The sequence below is a fragment of the Rhinolophus sinicus genome, chromosome 16 (assembly GCF_057876585.1).
Source record: "Rhinolophus sinicus isolate RSI-liver-muscle chromosome 16, RSI-T2T, whole genome shotgun sequence".
Classification (NCBI taxonomy): domain Eukaryota; kingdom Metazoa; phylum Chordata; class Mammalia; order Chiroptera; family Rhinolophidae; genus Rhinolophus; species Rhinolophus sinicus.
The window spans coordinates 160,407,537-160,433,473 of NC_142516.1; positions in this window are offsets into that span (position 1 = coordinate 160,407,537).

Genomic DNA, 25,937 nt, shown 5'->3' on the forward strand with positions numbered 1-25,937 from the left:
AGAGATTGATGCTAGACTCATTCTAACCAGATTGTGTTACTTGCCAAGAAAAGAAAACCACTATAATAGTATGTTTAACTGCATTAATACTTAGCAGAAGAAAAAAGACCACTGAAAGAAGTCACATTTTAAATTTGCTTTTATAGCCATTGCCTCAATAGCTGTTTTTTTTAAATTAAATTTTCTTGGGGTGACAGTTATTAGTAAAGTTACATAGATTTCAGGTGTACAATTCTGTAATACGCCATCTATATCTCACTCTGGGCGGTGAACACATAATGTCAATAGCTTTTTAAATAAATTTTCTGGATGCACAGACTTGTAAACATGGATGCAGATGCCTTGGTTCAATTTTCTTTCTGCTACTAATTCAGATAGTGTAGGTAAGACATATAACTCCACTAACCTTAATGTTTTCATTTTTGAAATAATAGATATAATTTACTACACAACGATTTATGACACAGGAGTAATACACACACTTTAACATATGTGAGTGGACCGGTATTTTGGAATATTAAAAAGGTAAAGATAGTAATGGTAATTTTTTTCTTTGGATATGTGTCAGCTAATTGGGAAATAAATATTAGAAGAAATATTTTTCTAAAGGCTCTGTGTAGGGGCATTTGCAGATAAGCTAGGTTCTCCTTTGGGAAATGTAACACTTTCACTGATTATTGTGCTATCTTCCTTAGTCTCTGTGGATCCCAAGATGTTTCTGTACACAGAATCTCCCCAGACCACACAGTACTACTGTGTTACTGCAAGGATTACAGCTCACCAGCGGCAGCATAATTAGCAAAGTACCCAGTAAAACGTCTATGTTGCTCAGGTAATGATAAAAGAAATAAGAGAAAATTTAAGTCAGGTCTTCAAATGTTAAGACATGACTTTTTAATAGTCACAGGTCAGACATATAATGGCATCTCATAAATGATTAAAAGTAATAAAACAAGGTTGGATTCCTACTTTATAGGTAGAAGTAAGAATTTTAGATTCCAAACTCATACAGCCTTATTATTATCATGTTTCCCTGAAAATAAGACCTAGCTGGACCATCAGCTCTAACGTGTCTTTTGGAGCAAAAACTCATATAATACTCAGTCTTATTTTAATATAATATAAGACCTGGTCTGTATAATATAATATAATATAATATAATATAATATAATATAATATAATATAATATAACATAATATAATATTACCAGGTCTTATGTTAATTTTTGCTCCAAAATATGCAATAGAGCTGATGGTCTGGCTATGTCTTAATTTCGGGAAAACATGGTATGTGATTTTGCAGACTCCATGACTTAAGGGGACTTCAGGTGCAAAAAGCAACATAGGGAATCACAAATATTGGGAAGGGAATATTGGAGATAATCTAACATACGATGGTTAATTAAATAATAAAACTAACTCTGAAAAAAAAAAAAAAAGAGACAGAGTGCTCTACTAATATGTCAGCACTGAACTCTTTTCTTATTTCTGTGACTATTTGACTTCCAGAAATGTGCAAAGCAAGAGACACCAAAAGAGAAACAACCATTCCACTCCTAACACTAATCCGCTTACACACGGAACCATGTGTACAGCACTCTGCCTTTTATGGTGGCCAGGCACAGATGGCTGTTACCTCATTTCTAATCATTTTATCAGTCAGATACACAATGGTGAAAGGAAAACTGGAACGAGGTGACAAGAGTGAATTTTCTCTGCTGCTGTGCTAGCGGTAGCTAGTGAGCACACAAACCCTGAGGAAAAACAGGATTTGTTTGCTGGATTTCTAATCTGCTTTATCTATATTTTTTTTCCTAAGCTTTTTGCCCTCTTTATAGTTTTCATAATTTAAAGACATCATTAGGCACAAAAAATTTACATTAAAGACTCTGTGTTTTGATCAATGAAATGAAGATTTTTTTGTTTTAATGGAAATTCTAAAAAGACCAATATTCAAGAAATCAATAAAGTTGCCCCTGGAACAATACTTTTACACTGGAAATACAGGGTAATGGACAAAAATAAGTTAAGTGTAATAATGAAACTATGCTAGCTACTCAAGTGACTATCTGTATTTTAGTGCCTTAACAAAAATAGAAGAAGGTATATCTCGCTCATAATATTGAATGATCTCGTGTGAGAAGTTTTTTGAGCAAAACCTGGAAGTTGCACACATTACTTGTGTGGAAGAAATTCCTTTGGCTAGAATATGACCTTCCCTAACTGCAAGGGATTCTGAGAACTATAATTTGGTGATGTGATCAGAAGAGAGAGGACATGGATGTTAGGAGGAACAATTCGCCATATTTTCCATAGTCTGTCCTCCTCGTCAAAAGAATTCATTCACAGCCTTACTCAAACTCATGTACTATATTCTCCCCCTATCCCAAAAGGGAAAACTCAGTGGTCCATACCAGGTACTCTCTCATTTCAAAGTTCAACCATCACTTCAAATATATTACTTAGGTCCATATTTGGTACCTCATGGTCTGAAAATTTATAAACTAAAAGTTGAATTATTTGCCCTTTACCAAACTCCCACACTATGCAATGGGGAACGAGGGACAAGAAAATCTAAGTAAAAATATCCTAGGGTAAAAACAGACAAATGAGAGACATACAGCAGGCATTGCGCCCTGGCAATGATGGACTCCAGCTGAATCCATCATATGAAAGGGGGCATTGCTTTGAGTAAACTCAGGATCTCTGGCATTCTCTGTTGGCATTCTCTGATTGCAATCTTTGGGAGTTTCCTCATGTTACAATTCCCTCCATGATTACATCGGAAGTGGGCACTAAAGAGTGTTTTCTCTTTGGGAGATAGGTGCTTCCATCTATTGCAAAGATTTAAAGTCCTAGGGTTGTTTTAGAGCTACAATATATAGATGGGGCTCTTTTTTTTTTTTTTTTTTTTTCTCAGCAACATTATTCTTAAAGAGCTTAATAGAATTCTGAACCATTTGCTACTGCTAGTCAGTTACATGCCAGTAAACACATGTAAGTTCTTTCCTAGTTATAATTTTTAATCCTGGCTTTTCCCCCCTTGCCCTCATTCCTCTGAAATAATTAGCTGAAATGGGAAGGAAACTCCTCTACTATAATTTTTGTCTAAAGGCTGAAACTCCTTCCTTTACTAACAAATCTTAATGTGTCTTTGTCATGAAAATTGTTTTTTTTTTTTCCTTTTCTATTATTTCTTACTAATTAGGACTAAAAGGTGAATTTCAGTGCTAAAGGAGCTTTTGCCTTTCCCAAACATGTGTGACCCCACATTTCTCACCATTATTTCTTTCTATCTCTGCTCTGAATTGAGTCAATTCTTGCCTTTTCTTCTTTTTTAATACCTTGCTAAAACATCAAATAAAAGCTAACAAAGAAGCTCTCTCACCTTTTACAGTCACTTCTCTAGAGCTACAGCCTTAAGTAGGGCATGGTTGGACCCCTGAATTATGGGGGCGTATAGTAATGTTTTCTCAAAAATTTTGACCTTCCGTTTTTTTAACCTGTACTTGCTCTTATCTAATGAGCAATGTGACCACTAAACCAACGGCAGCACCCCACTTCTATACCTATTTATGAATTAACTAGCTTAAAACTATTTGAATTAAATGCCAACATTTCAGAGATAAAACGAACTACAAGTCTATTTTTATAATTATATAACCTTTTAATGCCAGTGTGTCTGGTTGTAGACTGACTGAGTTTTCTCCATGCAATGAGTAATTTCCTCCAGGTCTTTCTATTTTATGGCTCCAAATACTCTAGGTTAGGGTCTCTTCATTTGAACTAGCCAGGTAACAAAAGGGGGAAAAGGACGCAGAGAAGACGCAAATAATTCTTAAAAACCTTAGGCATGAGTAAAAATCATTCTGGTTGTATTCCTTTGCCAAGGATTAATAAGGCCACACATGGAGGGGAAGGGGGACTAGATAATCTTCGCCCCTACAAAGTAGACCAGGGGAGAGGAGAGCAAAATCTAACAGTAGATGTCTTACTCTTTTATTTTTTGACATCTGTTCTCCCCATTTTACCCATATTTAACAACATTATGCTTTTACCTGACATGAATCAAGTCTCTGTCATATAAAGATGTCCTTCTTTCCTTTCTTCCGTCCTACCTCTTTCCCCTTGCTCTCCCTCTGTCTCAATGAAAACCACAAAGCTCCATTAGTCATTGCAACAACCTCAAGTTCAAGACTTTCATTAGATAAACAGTCTTCCCCATGAGGTCCAGATGTGGCTTCTTTTATTTTCATAATCTCTGAACTTGTAAATCATCAATTGTAAGTTAATCACTTCCGACACTCCTCATCCAAAATAATAGGAGAATGGAAAGGAGGAAAAAGTAATAGTCATAACTGGTTAATATATTTAGCTACATAACAAAATTATGCATGGAAGACAAATTCCTATTTTTCTAACTGGTCCATGAGAACATTTTAGATACTTATCTTTGTTAACTGAGACAAATCACCCTTGCCAAAAAAGAAACACCCTTCTCTGTATATGCATTTTTTCTTCCAGTGACACAGAATTGTCCCAAATATATAGGAGGCCTTTTCAACTTCAAGTTTAATAGAGCTATTGTGATAAATATTCATTCCTTGGGAAACAATAAATCTTGAACAGCACAGTACAATGTTGAATGGGTTACTAGATACAATGGTGAGATAAGTAAGAGGGGACACTGACATTTCCACCCCAGCCTCTTGACTTCTGTATTCTGCCTTTAGAAGAACAACATCATGTTTCGGTTCACTGGTACATTCATATATGACAGCTCAAAGCCATAGGATATTTCCTCATTAACAGAACGATAAACTGAGTATTTTGTTGGCAATTCTGCTATTCCTTTAGGCCGTCTGCTTCTCAAAAGAAGAATGGCTATCAGCAGGAAAAGGTATCTGTGCTGTGATTCTCCTTTGGGGCTGTCCAAAGACTCCATACAGGATTTTTACCAGTAACATTTTGAACAGCATTGGATCTGCAATGACATAAGGACAAAATGGTACCTTTTCTTGAACCACAGATCATTACTGGAATTATCACTAATGTAGAGTCTTCTCTTGCATAAGGTCTTGGGAAAACTAGTGGGTTTGTCTATCAATTGACTAAGATTCTCAATATAGATTACACAGTAAATGGTCAGAGCAGCATACCTAGCATGTGTTGCTTCCAAAATCCAAAACCAAATATTGTGCCTCTTTCCTTGTGGTATACAGCACAAGGTAAAGCATCTCGGTTGTCTATTCATATATATATATGTATATATAATCAAGATTCTCCATCATTAAAATCCTAGAAAATTCACTGCAATAACAAGTTCTTGAATATTTGTCACAATCTGTCTCCTGAACTTTAGCTCTAGGCAAGTGCATCTCACTTGGACTTCTAGGACACCTGACACTTCCAGCTCACCAGATCCTATGTCATACCAATAATAGGGTAGTGTCATTTAATATGAGAAATCTAACTAATCAAGATCCTTGAAGACTACATAATGACACACAGAAGCAGAGTTTAACTAGTCCTGGGGAATGAGAATTAAGTTCATCTTTTGTCCCTGGCACTGCTTGTGACATCTTTTTTGACTGGCATGGATAGAATGAACTTGCCAGATACCAGTAGCTACCAGATTCTAGGTAACTATGTTTATTGACGTTATCAAAGATCCTTCATCTCTACTACAACTACAGGCACTACCTGACGACAAGATCCATTGGTTTTTCATCAAACATATGATGACAAAGGGCTGTTTAAGAAGAACATCATTTCTGTATCTCTGAAGTCTTTGAAGGTGTTGCAAATCCCTGAAAATTTCCAAGAATTGCTTTGATTTACTCTTTTTATATGGATGGACAGTCCCAGGAACATAAACTTGATTCTTTCAGCAATAATAGCCCTCACTTCATGAGTCAGGGAGCCAAAATTACGCCATTTGAGGAATGTGTCTATTTTAACTTTTCCTTCAAGAACTCAAGAGATAACGTCAGGAAAGGTTGGTGAACTTAATCTGGAATTCTATGAGATAAACATGGTCCCAAGCTTGATATTTTGGCTGCTATTCAGAACAATTAACTAAAAATCTCCAAAGGGACTAGTCAGAACAATTAACTAAAAATCTCCAAAATATAACTATATTCATTTCCTAGTACACAGTCACTGTGATAAATTGACAAAATTCTCTTTAGTGCAGGTTAGGTAAATCATGCAAGAGGTGTAAGGTCCTTCTTCAAAAATAGTGGTTCTCAAACTGTAGCACGAATCAGGATTGCATGAAGCGCTTTTTAAATGATAGATTTATGCCCCCCCCACCCCCAAACTTGAATTTCTGACGAAGTAAGTCTCTGGTATGCCCTGATGAATTTGCATTTATAGTAAATTCCCAGGTGATGCTGATGCTGCTGGACAAGAGATAATACGTTAGTAACTACTGCTTAAGAAATTCAAATTTGCCCAAAATCAGGGGGTGGGTTTTGGACATCTGACTTTCCTTAAATCGGAAAACTAATGGAAAGCTCCTGGCTTTCAATTTGAAGTTTCTAAGAAGAGAATAACTTAAATGTATCTTAATGCATCAAGACTTTGTTTTTCCCCACAGTATAGATAAAATATACTTTAGTACACTGTTCATCTATTTTATTCCTTAGGATTCAGTATTTAGTTAACCACATCCACACTTCCTGTAATGCAAAATGTCCTGCTCACTATTTCATAGATAATGTACCAACTTGATGTGTGTATGATAGAAAGACTTGATTTGATTCTGAGTAAATTTCTCCTATGTGCCCATAAAATGACGCTAAATAAAATGTTATGTCTCTATAGCAAACATCCTTAGTTATATCTTATCTACATCCCTTTACGATTTCAATAAAACAAAGATAGAACTCATGCTGTTCTTCATTTGTTCTTCCCACATAGGTATCAACTTGGCTCTTAAACTCTGTGAAAAGCTCAAAGACTTAAATTTAGCAATACACTGATATTAAAACACATACTGCTCTTTTAAAACACTCCAAAATGTTAGACTCTCTATATTATAATTACATTTTTAAGTTTGTGTTAATTCTTAGAAAATATGCTGTTTTTCCAAGCTGATATTATTTTTCTTTTCATTTTAATAGTGATTTTTTTTGTTTGTTTTTGTTTTGTTTTTTGTTTTTTTGTTTTTTTTAAAGCAGAGCACAGCTCAAAGTGGCGCATTTGAGGATCGAATAGGCAACCTCGGTGTTAGTTGCAACATGCTCTAACCAACCCACCTAACCGGCTGCCCTGATGTGTTTTTTTAAATTAAAGTTTATTGGGGTGACAATGGTTAGTAAAGTTACATAGGTTACATGTGTACAATTCCGTATACATCATCTATATATCACATTGTGTGTACACCTCCCAGAATCAGTTGTCTTTCCATCACCATATATTTGTTCCCATTTACACTAATCTACCACCCTCCTCTCCCCCTTACCCTCTGGTAACTACTAAACTATTGTTTGTGTTGATCATTTTTTGTTTCTTTGTTTATTTGTCTTATTCCTTTGTTCTTTCAGTTTTATATCACACATATCAGTGAAATCATATTCTTGACTTTTTCTGACTTATTTTGCTCAGCATAATAATCTCAATATCTATCCATGTTGTTGCAAATGGTACTATTTCATCTTTTCTTATGGCAGAATAGTATTCCATTGTCTATACATACCACATCTTCTTTATCCAATCATCTATCACAGGACACTTTCATTGTTTCTATGTCTTGGCCACCATAACTAAAGCTGCAACGAACATTGGAGCACATACATCTTTATAGATAAATGTTTTCAATTTTTTTGAGTTGACACACAGGAGAGGAATTCCTGGTTCATATAGTAATACTATTCTATTATGAGGAATCCACGCTGCCTTCCATAGCAGCTGCACCAATCTGCATTCCCACCAACAGTGTATGAGTGTTCCTTTTTCTCCACAGCCTCTCCAATACTTGTTATTATTTGTGTTGATGATAGCCATTCTGACTGGGGTGAGGTGATATCTCATTGTGGTTTTGATTTGCATTTTTTTGATGATTAGTGATGTTGAGCATCTGTTCATATGTCTATTGGCCATCTGTATGTCCTTTTTGGAGAAATGCCTATTTAGGTTCTCTGCCCGTTTTTTAATCGTATTGTTTGTGTTTTTGTTGTGGAGTTGTATGAGTTCCTAGATATTTTGGATATTAGCACCTTATCAGAGGCATTGTTTGCAAAAATTTTCTGCCATTTGGTTTGTTGCCTCTTAGAAACATATAGCCTCCTAGGCTGAATCACATAGAACTGGAAAAATCTAATATTGGTGTTTGTTTGTTTTTTAAATTATGAATAATATTATTAATTTTACAATATAAAAGAGTCAAACTATGTAAACACTAAGATTTCATGGATTTAGGAAAGTTAACAAAATTATAAATAAAACTTAACAATTAAAGATATTATTATAAATAACAACAAAAACATATATTTATTTCTGAAAAGGAACAGGATATATATATGCTTCTTGGCCATAAAAACTGATCTGTGCCGAAGACATATGATATTTGCTTCTCAGTAATAATCCTCTGCAAAACATTTGAAATTTCTGAAGAGAGCTATTTTATATCTGGAGTAGTAAGCATTTTCAGAATTTTTGAAAAAGGTACTGCAGTTTATCATATTTTTAGAAAGGTGTTAATTATTCTATAGAATGTTTTTAAGTAAATACTCATTGTCAGAAAATAAAGTATCTATAATTCTCTTTGTTGTTCAAAGGTGAATAAGGTAAGAAGGAATTACCAAAGAATTTTTAAAAGAAACTTTAAAAACCCACTAAGAAAAATAATCTTTTTATACCTGTCTTCAAACACTAAAAAGGCATAACACCCTGGGGGCTATTTGACAGATAAGTAGAACAGGTGCCAAATTGGGGGAGGGCATTACTTCAAAATAAGATTTAGAAAAACAAAACTTTGAAATGTATGAGTCTACTCTTAGAAGATTCTGATCACAGTAACAGTTTACACAATAAAACATAAAGATACAACTGAAGGTAACCAAATACAAATCTAATGAATTTCATTTTGGTGAGGAAATGGAATGGAGCACATTAGTGTTTCCAAATTACATTTTCTTCTTTGTAATCATCCCTGTATCAGATGGCACTAAACCTGGTAACATAATGTTTCCAAAAAACTAGCTACTCATTACATGTGGCACTTAAAAGACGAGACCCATAACAGCCTAAAGCTTAAAGTGTTAAAACCTGACTTTCCAATTACTTCCATTTCCTCCAATACTTAAATCAATTTTTTAAGACAATTAGAGTGTCTGGAACTAACATGTATATTTATTTTCTATTTCTAGAAGGTTGTATGATCACATTTTCCTTCCTATCATTGCTACAATTTGGATGACAGTATTGATCTGATGTTCATTCTGTGTATAGAGGATTCATGAAACTGTGTTATAAATTCTACTTTTACCTGCAAGCACCACTTCCCCTTGTTATTATAAACACCAACTTTCTTTTAAGGACTACCTCACTGTATCCTTATTCTTCTATTGGAAGTCTTGAAAAATGATACTCACATTATCTGACCACTTAGTTGGACAAAGAACCATATGGGCCAGTTGGGTTCTTATCTGGGACCTTCTTTTTTTTTTTTTTTTTTTTCAGCTGGAAATTCTATTTGGAGATATAGCTAGGATGTTTTGTGTCTGGCATCTGCCTACTGCATATTATCATCTCCGAGTATGAAAACGGAGGCTACCTGAAATGATGAAGACAACACAGAGAAGTAGAGACTGGTGATAGAAAGAAAAACGCCTTGGTGTTTTTTGACTCCATAATTCCAGTCATCCCTGAGCTCCAAGAGCACATGCCCTTTCTAAGGTTTCACCCAAGCTCATTTGAGTTGTATTTGACATCCAACCAAAAAGATAACCTAAATAAATAAATAAATAATGGGTTGGGATTTTTTTTATTTAGCACTGCATTAGTTTCCTATTTGTCCTGGTACAAATTAACATGAATTTAGTGTCCTGAATCAACACATATTGATTATCTCATAGTTTTGGTCAGAAGTCGTAAATTTGGTCACAGCTGGCTAACAACCAAGTGTTGGCAGTGCTGCATTTCTTTCTGGAGACTCTGTGGAAGATGTGTTTTCTTGTCTTCCCAATTTCTAGAAGCTGCCTACATTCCTTAGCCTATTACCTTATTCTGTTTTCAAAGCCGGCAATGGCTGACAGGTTCTTCCTCACATTGCATCACTCTGATTCTCTGTCTTCCTCTTCCACATTTAAGGGCCCTTATGATTACATTGTGCACCCTAAGATAATCCAAGATAAATTATCCATCTCAAGGTCACCTGCTTATCAACTTTAATTTTATCTGCTACCTCAATTCTCCTTTTGCATGTAATAAAACGTATTCACACATTCCAGGGACTAGGGCATGGACATCTTTAGGAGGTCATTATTATGCTTACTGCAAGTGATAAATTTCAAAATAATAGAGAGAAAGTAATAAATTAATTTATATAAATTTATAATTTCCTTGCTATTAATATTTGAAGAGAAATCAGACAAAATATGTAATGCATTCTTATAAAATAATTGTGAAAATTCACATTAACCAGTAATTTTATAAAATAAAAGGCTTAGGTACTTTTACCCTGCATTGCTATGCATTTTTGCTAGTAGTATTTGTTTTCTGTAATATAATGTGGAAAGTTTATAGTATAAAACACTGATTTAAAATGTCAAACATAGAAGAAATCTTCAAGAATATCTATTTCTGCCACTTGATGCAGTGCTCAATTCCCTTCTAAGACAGTCATCCTTACTATTCTATATTTGAATACTTTCAGTGATCAAAAACTCATTATCAGTGAGTTTAATGGGTATCCAAATCTGTGGTCATTCAAGAATGCCGTCATGGCTCCGCTTGTGTGGCCCTTCATGGTTTTCAATCTTTGTCGATAGAAGGAGAAAGTAATTTCTCTATTTAATCCCTATATCCAATTTCCCACAGACACAGCAGACTGTAGCCCCTGAAGTCAGTGAGAAACATGGGCTCAGAAAGAGGCTGATCACCGGTACTGGTCTCATAATTTCTTTGCTCTGTTTCAAGAGGAGAATGCAGAGGAGTTCAGGGGTAGGCGTTCTTTTTCAGCACTACAAGCAGCTTGAATTTGCAAGACTGTGTCTCACTGTGAAGTGTAGGCAATCTCTAACCCTATTGTACCATTTGAAACAATATACCTTACAAATATATATTTTAAAAGAAGTTCAAGGTTATATTTCTCTTGGTGATTCATTTTGCTTCTGAATCAGAGCTTGCACATTAACAAAAAACAATACCTGCTTTCTTTCAGGGTGATCATAAATGCAAACACAGTCAATATGTAAACTTTAAGGAGTTAGTATAAAATCTTTTATTATATCAGGAGGAGGGTCATAAAGAAGAGGTGCCGTTATGTTTAAAATGACTTATTGTTGTCATTTACTGTATAAATCCAACATTGGTTAGATTTTACAATATTCATAAATGCATTTCTATCTCATCAGGAATCCCAAAGCCTATAGAAATATATACAATAAAATGAAACAACTGCTTTAGATATGCTACAATAGAAAACAAACAAACAAAAAAATATCACCACCACCATTTCAGATAATATCTTCAAAAGTTGAATGCATCTACTGGAACCCCAATGAAACAAAAAGAGCTAATTCCGATACTGATATCTGAGAAATGATCCCAGGGAATACGCTTTGATTGAGGAGTATCAAACTCTGGATCTTAATCCTGAATCGCCACTTAGGTCCGGTGAACTTTATAATGCAAGCAACAGGCTTTGTACTGAGACTATGTTCGGTGATTATCTAGGCTCCTTTTTAACTCCTCTTTCCCATTATTTGCCTATAGAATGTTTATATATTTGTTGAATGCCTTTATTCTTGTACATGGACACACACACACACACACACACACACACACACACACACACACGAGAACTTATTTTTAAAAACAAACTGCATTACTTTAATAGGGATTTCTTAATCTTGGCCCTATTGATATTTGGAGCCAAAAAATGATTTGTTGGGAGTCGTGGAGAGGCAGTACATTGCAGCATGTTTAGCAGTATTTCTGGCCTCCACCCACTGGTGCAAGTGGCAATCCTTGGCCACTTGTGACAACCAATAATGTGTCCAGGTGTTGTCAAATATCAACTGGGGAGCAAAATCAATCACTGATTTCAGAGTACCGTCTGTAAAAGATTTTGCTATAATAAGAAAAATTAGAAATATTCTGATGCACATAAAAAGAAATGCCATAAGCCTTATAACTCCTTGTACTTTAATTAAAGTAAAATGACTCACTGTCCTTTTTATTTCTAGTTATGCATTTTTCCTTTACTGAACTAAGCAATATAAGAAAATCATAGATTGTTTCACTACTTTTTTAAACACCTAATTATCAATTACACAATTGTTTCTAAGAGCGAAATAGCTATCCTTCTTTATGTATAGCTCTGGAGAAAAATACTTCTATTTTTGTTTTTCTTTACTTTAAACATATAACATTAATTGCATACATATTATGGGCCAGGACCATATAACTTATATGCTCAATGGTTTACGTGAGCTGTTACATTTACGTTTGTCCATATACCTATCTGTTTGGTATTCTTATTTTCTATACATTGAAATACAGCCAAAGCCCTGAAATGAATTATCTTCAACAAGGTTTCAGAGCTTCTTAATGACAGAACAGATTTGCAACAAGGCCAATACTATGTAAGAACTGGCTATACTTGTACTTACATTTTCTTTTTAGTTTTTGCTTCAATTAGAAATGTATTTCAGTAAAGTGATACTTATCTAATACTGCCCGGACTTCATATTAACCAAAGACAATAGCAATCTGTACAATAAAGTAAAAATGTTAAATTACATAGGCTAACTAATAACTTCCGTACGTGGATTTTCAGACATGAAGTAATTTACTGGTTGCACACTTGCATTCCTCCCCAAGACAGTGAGCTCCATGAGCACAGGGTGACAGATATTCTAACCGGTTCTCTCCGTTCGCCCTCTCTTGCTAACCCCAGCAGATTGCATACGGGCCCCACTGAACACAATTTCCTGTAGCCAGGAATTAGTTTGCCTCTTTTGGTCTCCAGCCCCCCGAAATAATATTTTTCACCTCAGCCTCCTCACATTGCCACAGTGGAGGTCAGAGACAGAACTCACAGGATTTTGACAGCACAGCTTGGTTAAGTTATAATTTTAATTTTGTGGTGTTCCCCTACTGTAGGCCTTTCTCTTCCATGCTACATTCTTGCTGTTTTTAATAAACTCACCTTGGTCTGCTGCTCATTTTAATCAGCACATATGGAAAACACCAGGGTTCTTATTGTTAAAAATCTAGACATCTTGGAGAAAATTTAAGTAACTGGTGCTAAAATGATCAGTCGGAATTGTTTGAAACCCTTGCAGGAAATGTGCTGTAAGGTGAGCATGATAATGCTGCTAAACTAAAGAAAAGGAACTCATGTAGTAAGGAGTGATCTGAGCAACTACCCCGAAGCTTCAAAATTCTGAATAAGAATTAAATAAAATATATCTTCCTAGGAAAGAAAAGGTATAAATCAACTTATCAGCAGCAATAAAATAATATCTCGCTGAAAGTGACATGAACAACAAAAACGTGTGATTTCTCATGATAAGAAGGTCAGAGATGGGCTGCAGCAGGACTGGTTCCCACAGGCTTTATGATGCCCCCAAGGACCATGGCTGTTTGCATATTTCTTCTTTGTGCCTTCGTTATCTTGGCCACATCCTCTCCTATACTTTTAACATGGAGATATCTATACCAAGCATCACAAACTCCAACCATCATCAAACTCTTAAAATATTACCCCAAACCAGTAAAAGAGACCCTCAGAGATTCCCTAGATTTCTATCACGGAGAAATTTCTGTTTCAGAAACCCTGGAAGGTCCCACCTTACATCCTATTGATCAAAAATTGGTTAGGTGCACACTGTAAACCAGTCAATGGTAAAAGAGAATGGGATTACCATAAATGGTTATATAATTGATTTATTCCTTGATGAATTCCAGCTCCTACCTTCCCAGCGAACATTATCATCATGTCACTAATAAAATTAACGTTCAGTTAGCAAAGTAGAAAAGGGAAGACTGGTTGTTGTTAGTCAGTCCATATTATTTGCCAATTTGGCAAATTTAATTAATTCAGCCTAAAGTATTTAGGCATTAAATATTCAAGCATTGAGATATAATTCTGACCTGGAAATAGTGCCTCAAATATGCCCTACTTCTGTAATATAGGCTGAGCTCATTTCTGTGATGGTAAACCATGAAAGAGTACCTTAGAATAATAAAATGATCGCTTTTTCAGTCTCCCAAATGGTAAACAAACAGATGAAACTTCACACATCACCAGAAAATAAATAAATAAATGAAATGAAACACTTTGTGGAATTGGCTTCCAATTATAATGAGAAAGTGGATTCCTGTGCCCCATCCCAAAATAGACTGAATCATAATGTGCAGAAGTGGAGCCTAAGCATTAGCATTTTTCAGCCTTAGTTTACCAAATAATACTGTGGGGAAACCACATTTGGAAAATACTGCTATTGAATAAAGATGCTTTCAATTACTCTGGATTTGAAAAATCCCAGTAAATGTGATAGAAAGTGATAGGTGATTTTATGGGGCCTTCAAATTTAACCACTTTCAGCCTTAAAACACTGGAGAGTTAAAATTTCCTTCTCCTTCATTCTTCTTTTTCTTCATCTCCCATCAGCTTCCTATTGCACCACTATCCTCCATGATAATTCCCACTGCTCCCTTCATCCTTCCATTCCTCACAATATCTGATTCTTACTTGGAACTGCCCACAATAGTAGTTTCTTAACAACTTCCCTTACATCTTAATAGGGAATAAAGTCATCATCTTCCAAACCAGCACCAATGCTGCCCTTTGCATGCTGAAGGAAAAATAAAATAAAATAAAAGCATAAATTACTGGTATGTGTGGATCTGCTTCTTCAATTGAGCTAGTTCCACAAAAATCAACACTGGAGATAACAAAAGAAAAGATTCGAAATAAGCTTTTGTATCAGGTTAGACTTTTTGAAGTTCCTGCATTGTTTATAAAAGCAATTTATTGAAAGTAAGGTTTGAAGTTAATTGATTCCAAAATGTTCATGTCTACAGTTTTAAAAATATTTTCAGGAATGAAAACAAATAGTTCTCATCCCTGGAATAATAATTATCCAAGCCAAAGAGGCAGAATCGTATGTTTACCATGATCAGGACTATTGGGATCTTGGTTTAAATCCCAGCTGTTTACCATCTGCTTAACCACAGTCAAGTTAATTAACCTCTCTATTTTTTTGACAGATGTGAAATGGGTATATCACCTCTTTCTCAACATTGTTATGGATATTAAGCAAGATAATAGTTTAAATTGCAGCACTATAAGTAGTATTAATTATTTTACTTCTTAGAGACAAATAAAGAGGTGGTAATCTATATAAAACCATAAATGTAAGTTATTCGTTGATTTAGGCACATTAACTATTTCAGGAAAAATAACAAACATGTCTCTTCAAATGCAGTTAACAGCATCAATTTTAAATTGGCAAGGAATAAAATGAATTTAAAATCTTACACCATCTACATGTCATATTTGCTCTCAAATAGTTAAGTTTATAAGGAGAAGATTAACAAGATTATTTCCTCCCAGAAATCAGGTTCCTGAAGTGACTACTTGAATCATATACACACTGATGTACAGCATTTGTTCCTTAACCCAAATAATAAAACAAACTCAGAATTGAGCTCAAACATGGATAACTAAATAAGCTCAAGCAATTAACATTTACTAAACAAAATGTGGTTCACAGTTTAGCCCCACTCCCATATTTATTAAAGTAAGGGTATATCCATATCTATGGAAATTCATGATGAATTAATGTACAGCTACTAATTGTGATTAAATAATTAATTGTGAAATTATACTTCTTTAATAAATGAATTTCAAGATAAAATGTATACATAATTTAGAAAAACACAGACTAAGTGTGATAAACTTTTTACTAGATTGCATCGTCAATCACTAGTTACCCTAATTTCAATTCTTTTGATTTTGTTCTAAGGGTAATTTTTCTGTTGTCTGCAGTAAAACTGGACAAGGCAGTCTTTCATATTTTAACAGACCCAAGCTTAAATATTGCTATTGTAATGATTGTTTTCCTTGACCAGTTGTTAACTTTAGACAAAACTGTAATATTTATGGTTTTACTTCTATATCTTTTTGCAGTCTCATACATTTTATTACAATATAAGCATAGAATACATGCCTTCTTAGGGATTTGAAGGGAGCTTTAGTTAGGCCTGTGACGTCTGTAAAGGCGGGAAACAGATGAGACTTGAAGTACTGATGATTATGGTTCTAGGGAGGCAGGAGGATGGGATTTTAGCCCCAAACATACTGCTTTCTTTTTCCACAAAGCAATTTCACAACACCTTCTTAGCTTTGAGCTCACAAGTGAGATATATGTTCCATTTTTTGCTTTTAGAAGAGAAGATGTAAGTTGTCCTTCTCTAACCAGAAAAAATCTATTTTTAGAGTTTCCCTGCAGCAAAGATCATTTGGGTATCATCTCTCTGTCTGTGAAAAGTAATAACACCCTCTCAAGTTTCTCTGACTTGGAGGTGAACTACAATGCACTACTCTTCTGGTTACAGTTATGGGAAGACCTCATTGTACCTTGACTGACAAACTGGCACGTCTCTGAACTCCCAGCTCTTTCAAACTGATGGAGAGAACTCTTTCCAAACTTTGAGAGAGAAGCAGGTCTTACTACTTGTTAGGACCTTCTCATCAGAGCTGCTCCTTCCATTCTAATCTCCACAACTTGGAAGTGTGGAGGGTCCATGTTTTACTGTGTCTAGAACTCTCACTGACAGTACGGATACTCACTATTCCTAAATTCTGGGTTACTCCAGGTCCTTATAAATATATTCTTTGCATTAAGGAGTTGATGAATAGAGTACCAGGATCATTTATAACATTATATACTGAAACTTATTTTCTGCAAAGCCCTGGCTATACCTCAAAAGTTAAGCCAACAGTGTCTTATAAGACATCTTAGGCCAAGATCCTATACTGTACTCAGGATTCAGTCTAATTTCCAGATTTTTTTTTACAGTTCCAGATTTTTTAGGTAAAATGACATAAACCAGACTGGTCATGATGGCCCATTTGAACCATTAAAGTCCACAGACATTTTTGGTTACTCCTTATAAGATGTGACCATCTCTGATAAGCCACCTGTCTGCTTATTACAATTAATTCCCCTGTTTGCCTTGATATTGTCCACCACATGGATATCTAATATTATGTAGCAAACTTACAATACCTTTGGAAAGACCTGGTATGGGGGTAGACATACAAATTTTGTCAACCAACTATACAAAAGACTTTGACTTTTCTTCAAAATGATGGGGATCACTAATGTTGTCATCTCCCAATTGATGCTTTTCCCTAGTTTTAAACATTGAATCTTCCATAGTATGCCCAACCCACTAAGACTTTATATATTCAACTATGAAGTTCCAAGGCATAAAGAAAAATCCAGAAAAAACATATTCTGTGCATTAAGTAACTAAAGAGGTCCTATTCTAGATGATACTGTCTTCTAAAGAAGAGATTTTGTTCTGCTTTCTTCAGAAGAGATAGACAGGGGAACTATTTCTGATTCTAGTCAGGGATTGACCTGGGTGGGCACTGGCCTGCAATTTTGGTAAGGTTTAGTTTTATTCTAGTATGTTGCCTTTACTACAGCATGCTTCCACAAGGCTTTCAGTTGAGAGCCTGGCAGATTTTGTCTCGTTAGAGCTGTATACCTGAGAGAGACTCATTTCTGCTTTCTGAGATTTTAGGATTAACCATTTTGATTTTCCCCCATTCATCTTCAAATCATGCAGATGCCATAAGAGAGAAGCGGCCCCACATATACAATTCATCATTCCAGTTCTGTGCAAATGCTAAAACTGTTGGGTTCTTGCATTTCTCAGAAGGCTCAAGTCTAAAGTCTATGTGTCTAACTGTGAGGGATCCTGGGTAGAAAACTAGCAAGTGGCTATAGATCCTCATCAATTAGACTTTTCCTCTCTGACATTCAATTTGTGTCCATTTCATTTCCAGATCCTTGTCGTAGGCAGTTCTCTGTTCCTTAAATCTCTTGAGATGTGAAGGATGACATGCTACTTTAGAGAAGCTTTCAACCCAACTCCTAACTTCCTATGAGCCAGACTTCAGCAAATATCTTGTACGGAAAATCATCATGTGTTGGAGAATTGTATCATCTCCAATTTTTTAAAAACTCCAACACTGCATAATGAATAAAAGATGTGCTGGGGATTCTCTCTGCCAGCGGGGATCCCTGCCTGCGCCAAACCTCAATCCTTAGCTTCTAGACTATACCCTAATCAGAAATCCCCTGGGGAAAAGTATTCGCAATCTTCAGTTCTAAAAAGCATTCTCTCTGTGCAACTTTAGTCAATTTAATCCTCTATGCATGCATAATTATCTGATGACTTCAATTATATGCTCTTAGTTTTTTATCTAGCTTTTCCAGCTATCTTCAGTGAGAGTGCCAGTCTGTCATAACTTACTACTTCTACTCAGGAGCAGAAATCTTACCAATGAGTTAAATGGGACAACTTAGTAGCTGTTTGTTGATCTTACTTTATGTAATATTTAATACCATCTAGAAACCTGCCTTGCTCCAGTGATACTTCTATTTCTTCAAATTCCTTTCTCCCTTATAACTAATTCTCTACGTATACTTATTGAAGAATATGCCACCTCAAAATGTGACTTTAGGGGTTCAGGACATGCCAGCCCAAATATGCTGCTTTGGTACATTGATTATTTTGAGTTGTAGGTAATTAAAAAATAGTAAATGCAGTCAAAGACTTTCTCTGAACATCAAATATCTGCCTAAAGACATATCCTCTAATGGAATTCAACTGTAGTAAGTCCCATCCCCAGAAGTTTCATCACCTAGGGAACATTTACTCTTATCACAGGAGAGAAGACTAGAAGTTGACTCCATACCAACACAAACTTTGTCACAAACTGTCATAACTCCCCCCTATTCTTCTAAGGGCCTTTTCTTCTGTCCTAAAAATAATTTACTTCTCCCAAAGAGGTCTACACCCCACCCCCTTTCCCTATTAAGATGATATTGAAATTTAAATTCCAAGCCACCTCAGGGAGTTACTCATTTTTCACTGGGTATCTCCTATGTATACGTGATACATACATGTATATACACTTCTGTTTGTTTTTCTCTTGTTAATCTCCCTTTTATAACAGAAGTCTCGGCTAAGAACTCAGAAAGGTAATGGAAAAATATTTTTTCCTCCCTTGCACTATCAAATAAAAATTTATATTCCTCCCCCATTTTTTTATTTATTCATCTTGCATATTAAATTTAATCTATTTCCTGAATTCCCTATCTCAGAAAATACCCTCCCCAGCAAAGTATTTTGTCATAACCTTTCCTATTTCTAGGCTTCCATTTTTCAGGGTTCAGAGTCCAGTTTAAAGTTATTAAATGTTTGGTTCATTTGATACATAGGTATTAATAGAAAATCTAACTGTTAAATGACACTTTGAACAAAATAGAACTGGAAAGCAGTATATTCCCTTTATAAGGATAAAGGATAGAAACTACAGCAACTATTTCTTTTTAATTTTGGAGTCTGCACTTCTATAAGACCCAGGCCATAGGATCCCCAGGGAATCCCTTGTATTTACATTGGCTATATCTTTTGTTCTCTAAATGTATCTAAAATCCAAGCTACTTATTACTTTGGAAATACACATTACTATAAATATATGTTCTGGAGGATATAGACGTCCAGTAGGAATGGGAAAGCATCAATAATTTTTCAAACTAACAGTGAATTACAGAGGGGAGCAGACAATAATAAAACTGTATGAACATGTATACTGATGTTCTTGCCATGCAAAAACTTCCTGAGGTCCCTATTCTCCAAAAAGGACAAACATTTATTGATAGCATCAACAGACTCAAACCCAGTAGCAGCAGTTGATTTAATTTGTAGCAGCAAATAAAATGAGTCATCAAATTATTTTTTTATTAATCTACCATATTCTACAAGATGCCTCAGCCTTTTCCAGTCATAAAACTGAAAAATTATATAAATATGCAACAATAATAATCTCATATGAATCTTTGAAATCTTCATGGAAATGCAAATTCTTATAATACCTCCAGAGATGCACCATTTAATTTTGATTTATTATATCTGTAGTAAGTTGGAGCTCTAAAACTTTACATTTGGAACATTCAATTACCATAGCCCTGTGCCATAGGGTAAAAGCCAACATGGGATTTGGCCACTTGAATTCCAAAGTAATGTTAAAAGCTGGAGAAATAATCATGGTGTTTTTAAAGAGTCTACTGCTATAAACATGATGTGAATTCTGTTTTAACATCTTTTATTACCTAGCACCCATAAACTCTCTCTCAGATTGGCAGTTCAAAGTAGTAATTTAGGGTTCATAGGGAGTAGTGCTAGCTCAGTCAGTATTTAATAGTCTTTGAAAAGTTTGGTTACTTTTTTTCTCCATTGTTCATCTATATACATAATATATAACCATAAAGATTCCTTAGGGAAAAAAAAAGATTCAAAAATGTTTCATGGTGAAGTTAGTCCCCTGAGTTAGATACTTGAGACATTCTGCCTGGACCTGAATTTAGAATTCCTCACTTTCTTACAATATGATACTGTCAAAGTAAATTACCCTCTCTAAGCTTCAGTTACTCTGGTGATATAATGAATATATCAATACCACCTCACTAATGGAGTTTTTTTAAATTAATTGAAACGATATATGTATAAATTTAACACAGTACCTGACACAGAGTAGACGCTCGATACATTTCTACTATTAGCAATAATAATAATAGTCATTATTAATAACATGAAAAGGTAATATTGACAGAGAGTTAAAGGTCTCTCCTTCATGTATGCATTCCATTTACATTAGTCACTTTGATCCATAGGCTAATCCTTTTTTTTGCTAATATTTTTGTCTTCGCATCTTTTATTATAAATAATCCAGGCAGTTTCATTTTCTACATTTGGAAATCGTTTTTATGGAGGAGGACATATTGAGCTGCAATTCTTTTAACCACTTGTTTTTCTATTGTGAATGAAAGAATATATTTAGTGTTCAGTTCTTCTAGGTCAACGATCTAGCAATTTCTTTCTCATCTAAATTTAGTTTTTTTCAATCCAGTATGTCTCCTTTCAGCTCCCCCCACCCCACATCCAAAGTGTAACTTTGTCTTTGATTACAGGCATTGTTAAGAATTCCATTTGATCCCAACACTGTATTTATCTTGGGTTTTGCTCTACCTCCAAAATGTAGAGGGCTGATTTTAGGACTGTACTGAAGTGTTGAAATGTGTTATTTCTAAATTTACTCTTGCAGCAAATTTTCATGAATAATAGAAGTTAGTATTCCTTCTTCATTATCTGGTTATAACCACTATTACAATGCAGTATTCTTAGAAAAGTCTTTACATTTAAACATCTGTTATATAAACTTTCCAAAAAGTGATATAAATATGCAGCTTCCCAGTTAGTAACTGAAATCTACCTGAAATGACCTAGATAGTCTAGTTCCATTATATTCTCAGTTTTCAAAAAAAGTAATATATCTATATAATTTGATCTTTTATAGAAATTACTCACATTCACTCACACAAATACATTCTACTCTAAATATCCTTTCAAATGGTCTTATGAATGCTACACAGATGGGCTCGTACAAGCCGTGCATCTTTATGTCCACAGGGAAACGACTCTCCTGTCTCCATTACTCTCCTGTTCTCCCATTACTTTGGTCAAGACCTCATACATTTGAAGCTATAATAGAGAATTTTCAGCTGTCCACACTTCTGAAAGGAACGTTTAAAATGTATAAAACCCAACCAAATTTAAATGAAATTTAAGTTAAATTCAAGGGGCCTACTCAGAATATGAATGTGGATCATTAGAAAAATTGTAAGAGCCTCAATTTAAGCAATTATTCATGATTTGGTATATATAAAAATATGTAAAATAATCATAATATTTGTTCAAAAATAGTACTGTGTCAAACATGTGTAGTTGTTTTCTATTTGGCAGCACTGGCATGCAATTTGGTGGTGGAAAGAATGAACTACCTTACATCATACACACAAACACACACATCCACACCACATACCAATTGTTTATACTTAAAAAGCAAAACTAAAACTTATAGAACAGAATATAAGATGATATGTCTATCATATTGAAGTAGGTTAGAATTTCTTTAAAAGGATGAAAATTGACAAACATAAAAAAAACAACATGAACTTACATTGAAACTGAATATTTATTTACATCAAAAGTCATCCTACAATAGTAACAGAATATAAAGAGGGTGCAAAAAAATGTATACATATATTTTTTTTTGAAAAGAAAAAAATTATTGGAGGATATTGGGGAACAGTGTGTTTTTCCAGGACCCATCCGCTCCAGCAACTTTGTTAAGAGGTCGCGCTCTAATCAACTTTGCCATCTGGCCGCCACTCCGGTAGCTCAGTGGCATCTTGTTGTCTTCAATCTAGTTGTGGAGGTCACAGCTCACTGGCCCCTGTGGGAATCGAACCGGCAACCCTGTTGTTAAGAGCTCTCACTCCAACAAACTGAGCCATCAGGCTGCCCCTATATACACATTTTAAGAAAGGAAAACTGTATTAAAATTGTAATACTCATTATATACCCATAACAAAAGATGAATACAAGTCACGTTTGACTTCTGCAATTACAAGAGGGTCTCAAAGTGGTTACCATCAGCGTCCAGATACTTCTGATTATGGCGAACTATTGCTTGAGCAACGTTGACCAAATTTCCACTTGTATACAGTTTTTTAGAACTCCCGGTATTTCTAATATGGAGAACTTATAAAGAAGCTAAAATATATAAAATTTCCTACATACTAAAAAGTATAATAAACACCCAGTATGCCACTGACAAATCAATATGAGAAAGAAATGAATTACTAAAAATCATAAAAATACTGCTGAATTTTACTAGAAATAAGAGAAATGCAAATTAAAACCACAATGAAGTTCCACAACATACTTCTTAATGCTCCTCTTCTGCAAATGATCATTAAGTCTAAGTTTTTCCTTTAGCTCCTTTGTTTTGTTGCCTAATTTATATTCACCTTACCATCTACCAAGCCATCTGAATGAAAGAGTTCTTCACTTGGTGTAGTCACCACAGGTAACCTTCACCCCTAAAGGGTAAGAGTTTAAGTTAATATGATTTTCATCAGAAAAAAAGTATTTGGTAAGATTGCAAGTTTATGAAATTTTTCAAGATTTATTATCTGACCCATTATGTGGTTATATTTGGTGAATCATCTGTGAACACTTCAATATAATTTATAATCTGTAGTGGTTGTGTGTGTTGTTCTATAAAAATTAGGTCAAGCTGATTGATAGTGTTCAAATCTATGCTCTTGTTTATTCTTGGTCCAGTTGTTTCATGAAGTACTGAGAGAGCTATGTTAAAATCTCCAGCTGTTATTATGAACTTTTCTACGTCTCAACTTAGATTTGTCAGCTTTTATCTCACTATTTTTAGAGCTCTGGATAATATATATATATTATATATTTATATATATATATATATATATATATATATTTAGGATTGTTATATTTTCCAGGTGAATTGACTCTTTGTCATTAGGAAATATACTTTGTCTCTGATGATACTATATAGCCACATCAACTTTCTTCTGTTTATCTTTGTATAATAGATGTTTTCCTTATATTTTTACTTTCAGCTTTTTGTCTCTTTAAGACAGAATCAAATTGAGTCTTGCTTTTTTATTTAGTTTGATAACTTGTGCATTTTGGAGTGTGTTTAGTATGTTTACATTTAATTCAGTCATCATATGTTGGTTTTTGTTTCCTTTTTCTTCTATTTCTCTGTACATACATTTTGTATGAAATATTTTTTCTTTTGAATTATTTAAATATTTTTGTCATTCAATTTAGATTTTTCTGTTTCTATCCCAAGTATTGACAAAAGACATAATAACATTTGACCATTAAACGATGTATATCCCCTTTCAGACTGTGTCTACTCCTGCCTCCTACCTGCACAGCTGGCTTCCACTTCTCTTTTATCTGACCAACAAATTCAGTACTTCAGCAACCCACAGTTCCAGTCTTTACAGTTAAGCAAGACTATTCTTCATTTATAGTTCACCTTCCTCAGTTAAAAGACTGGGCTGTTTCTTTTTGGTTTACATTTATTTTCCTTAAGAAACAGATTTTTACTGCTCTTTACACAGTGCGTGAAAAGAATTAAGCCATATATTTTGTCCAGTTTCATAGATGTTTTCAGCCACAGGGGAAGAAGTCAAGTACCAGTTACTATGCTCAGGCTGGAAGAAAACAGTTCCAGAAACTACTTTACAAATGGATAATAATGATCAGCAGAAGAAGTTGTGACCTTACTCTAAATCCCAGACCTTCTTCACTGTAATTGTCTCTGGGGTCTGCCAGTGTTCCATGCAACATATGTTTTTGTCAAAGACAGTCTTATTCCATGGAGTGTGCTGCATTATAAAGAACAAATGGACAAATATCTTGCATCACAACCCGAATTTTCTGCAGACGCGCTTTATTGTTTCCAGGTCACATTCAAGAGTGACAGTCTAACCCAGTAAAGGGGTCAGGACAGGATGCCCAGATATGGGAAATGTTGTCCTTGAAATCAAAGGAGATCCACAATGTGTTATGTCTCTTTCATGTGCACATCTTGTCTCTCACTTTAGTTGACTATATAGTTCATCTGAATTTAACATATTATAAATATTATTGGGACTAAACTTTCCATCTTCGTATTTGTTCTTTATTTGTTCTGTCTCTCTTTCGGTGTTTTTTCCTTCTATCCTGATTGCTATTAGATAAATTAGTTGCACATTGTACTTTATCTCTTTTATTTTTATTTTATGCACACATTTTGTTTAATTTATTAGTATTTTATTGGTTGGTCACAGGATTAAAACATGCATGTTTTATTTATCCCATCTATGACGTGTGATCAAAAACTATGGTGAATGTTTAAATTAATATATATATATATATATATATATATATATATGTGTGTGTGTGTGTGTGTGTGTGTATACATATACATATGTTTTATATATATATATATATATATATATATATATATATATATATATATATATATATAAAACAGTAAAGACATATTGCCATTAATCCTCCTGAAAATACTTCCCCTCACTTCAAACACACTCATCCCATTATTCTGGACACTTTCTGAAGCAGTTCTGGAAGTCCTCTTTGTTGAGTATCTTTAGTTGCACTGTAGTGGCTGCCTTGATGCTCTGAATGAATTCAAAATGTTTACCTTTCATGGTCATTTTGACTTTGGGGAAGAACCAGAAGTCACACGGTGCCATATCTGGTGAATAAGGTGGATGAGGACACACTGAAATGTTTTTATTTGACAGAAATTGCCGTACCAGAAGCGATGTGTGATATGAAGCTTTTCCGTTGTGATCACAAAATACAGTGAATGCTGCTGCCGAGTGCCATCCATTGGAAAGGCAGGGATCTTCAACATGGGAAGTGGCATGTCAAACCTTAGTAACAGTGTGTGACACGTTTCAACTTGTTCAGTATAGTCAGGTGGTTGTGAGCTATGGTTGAGAGAAGGTTTTAAAGTGTGCTTTGAATCATCCTCCATCATGACAATGCTCTGTGTCT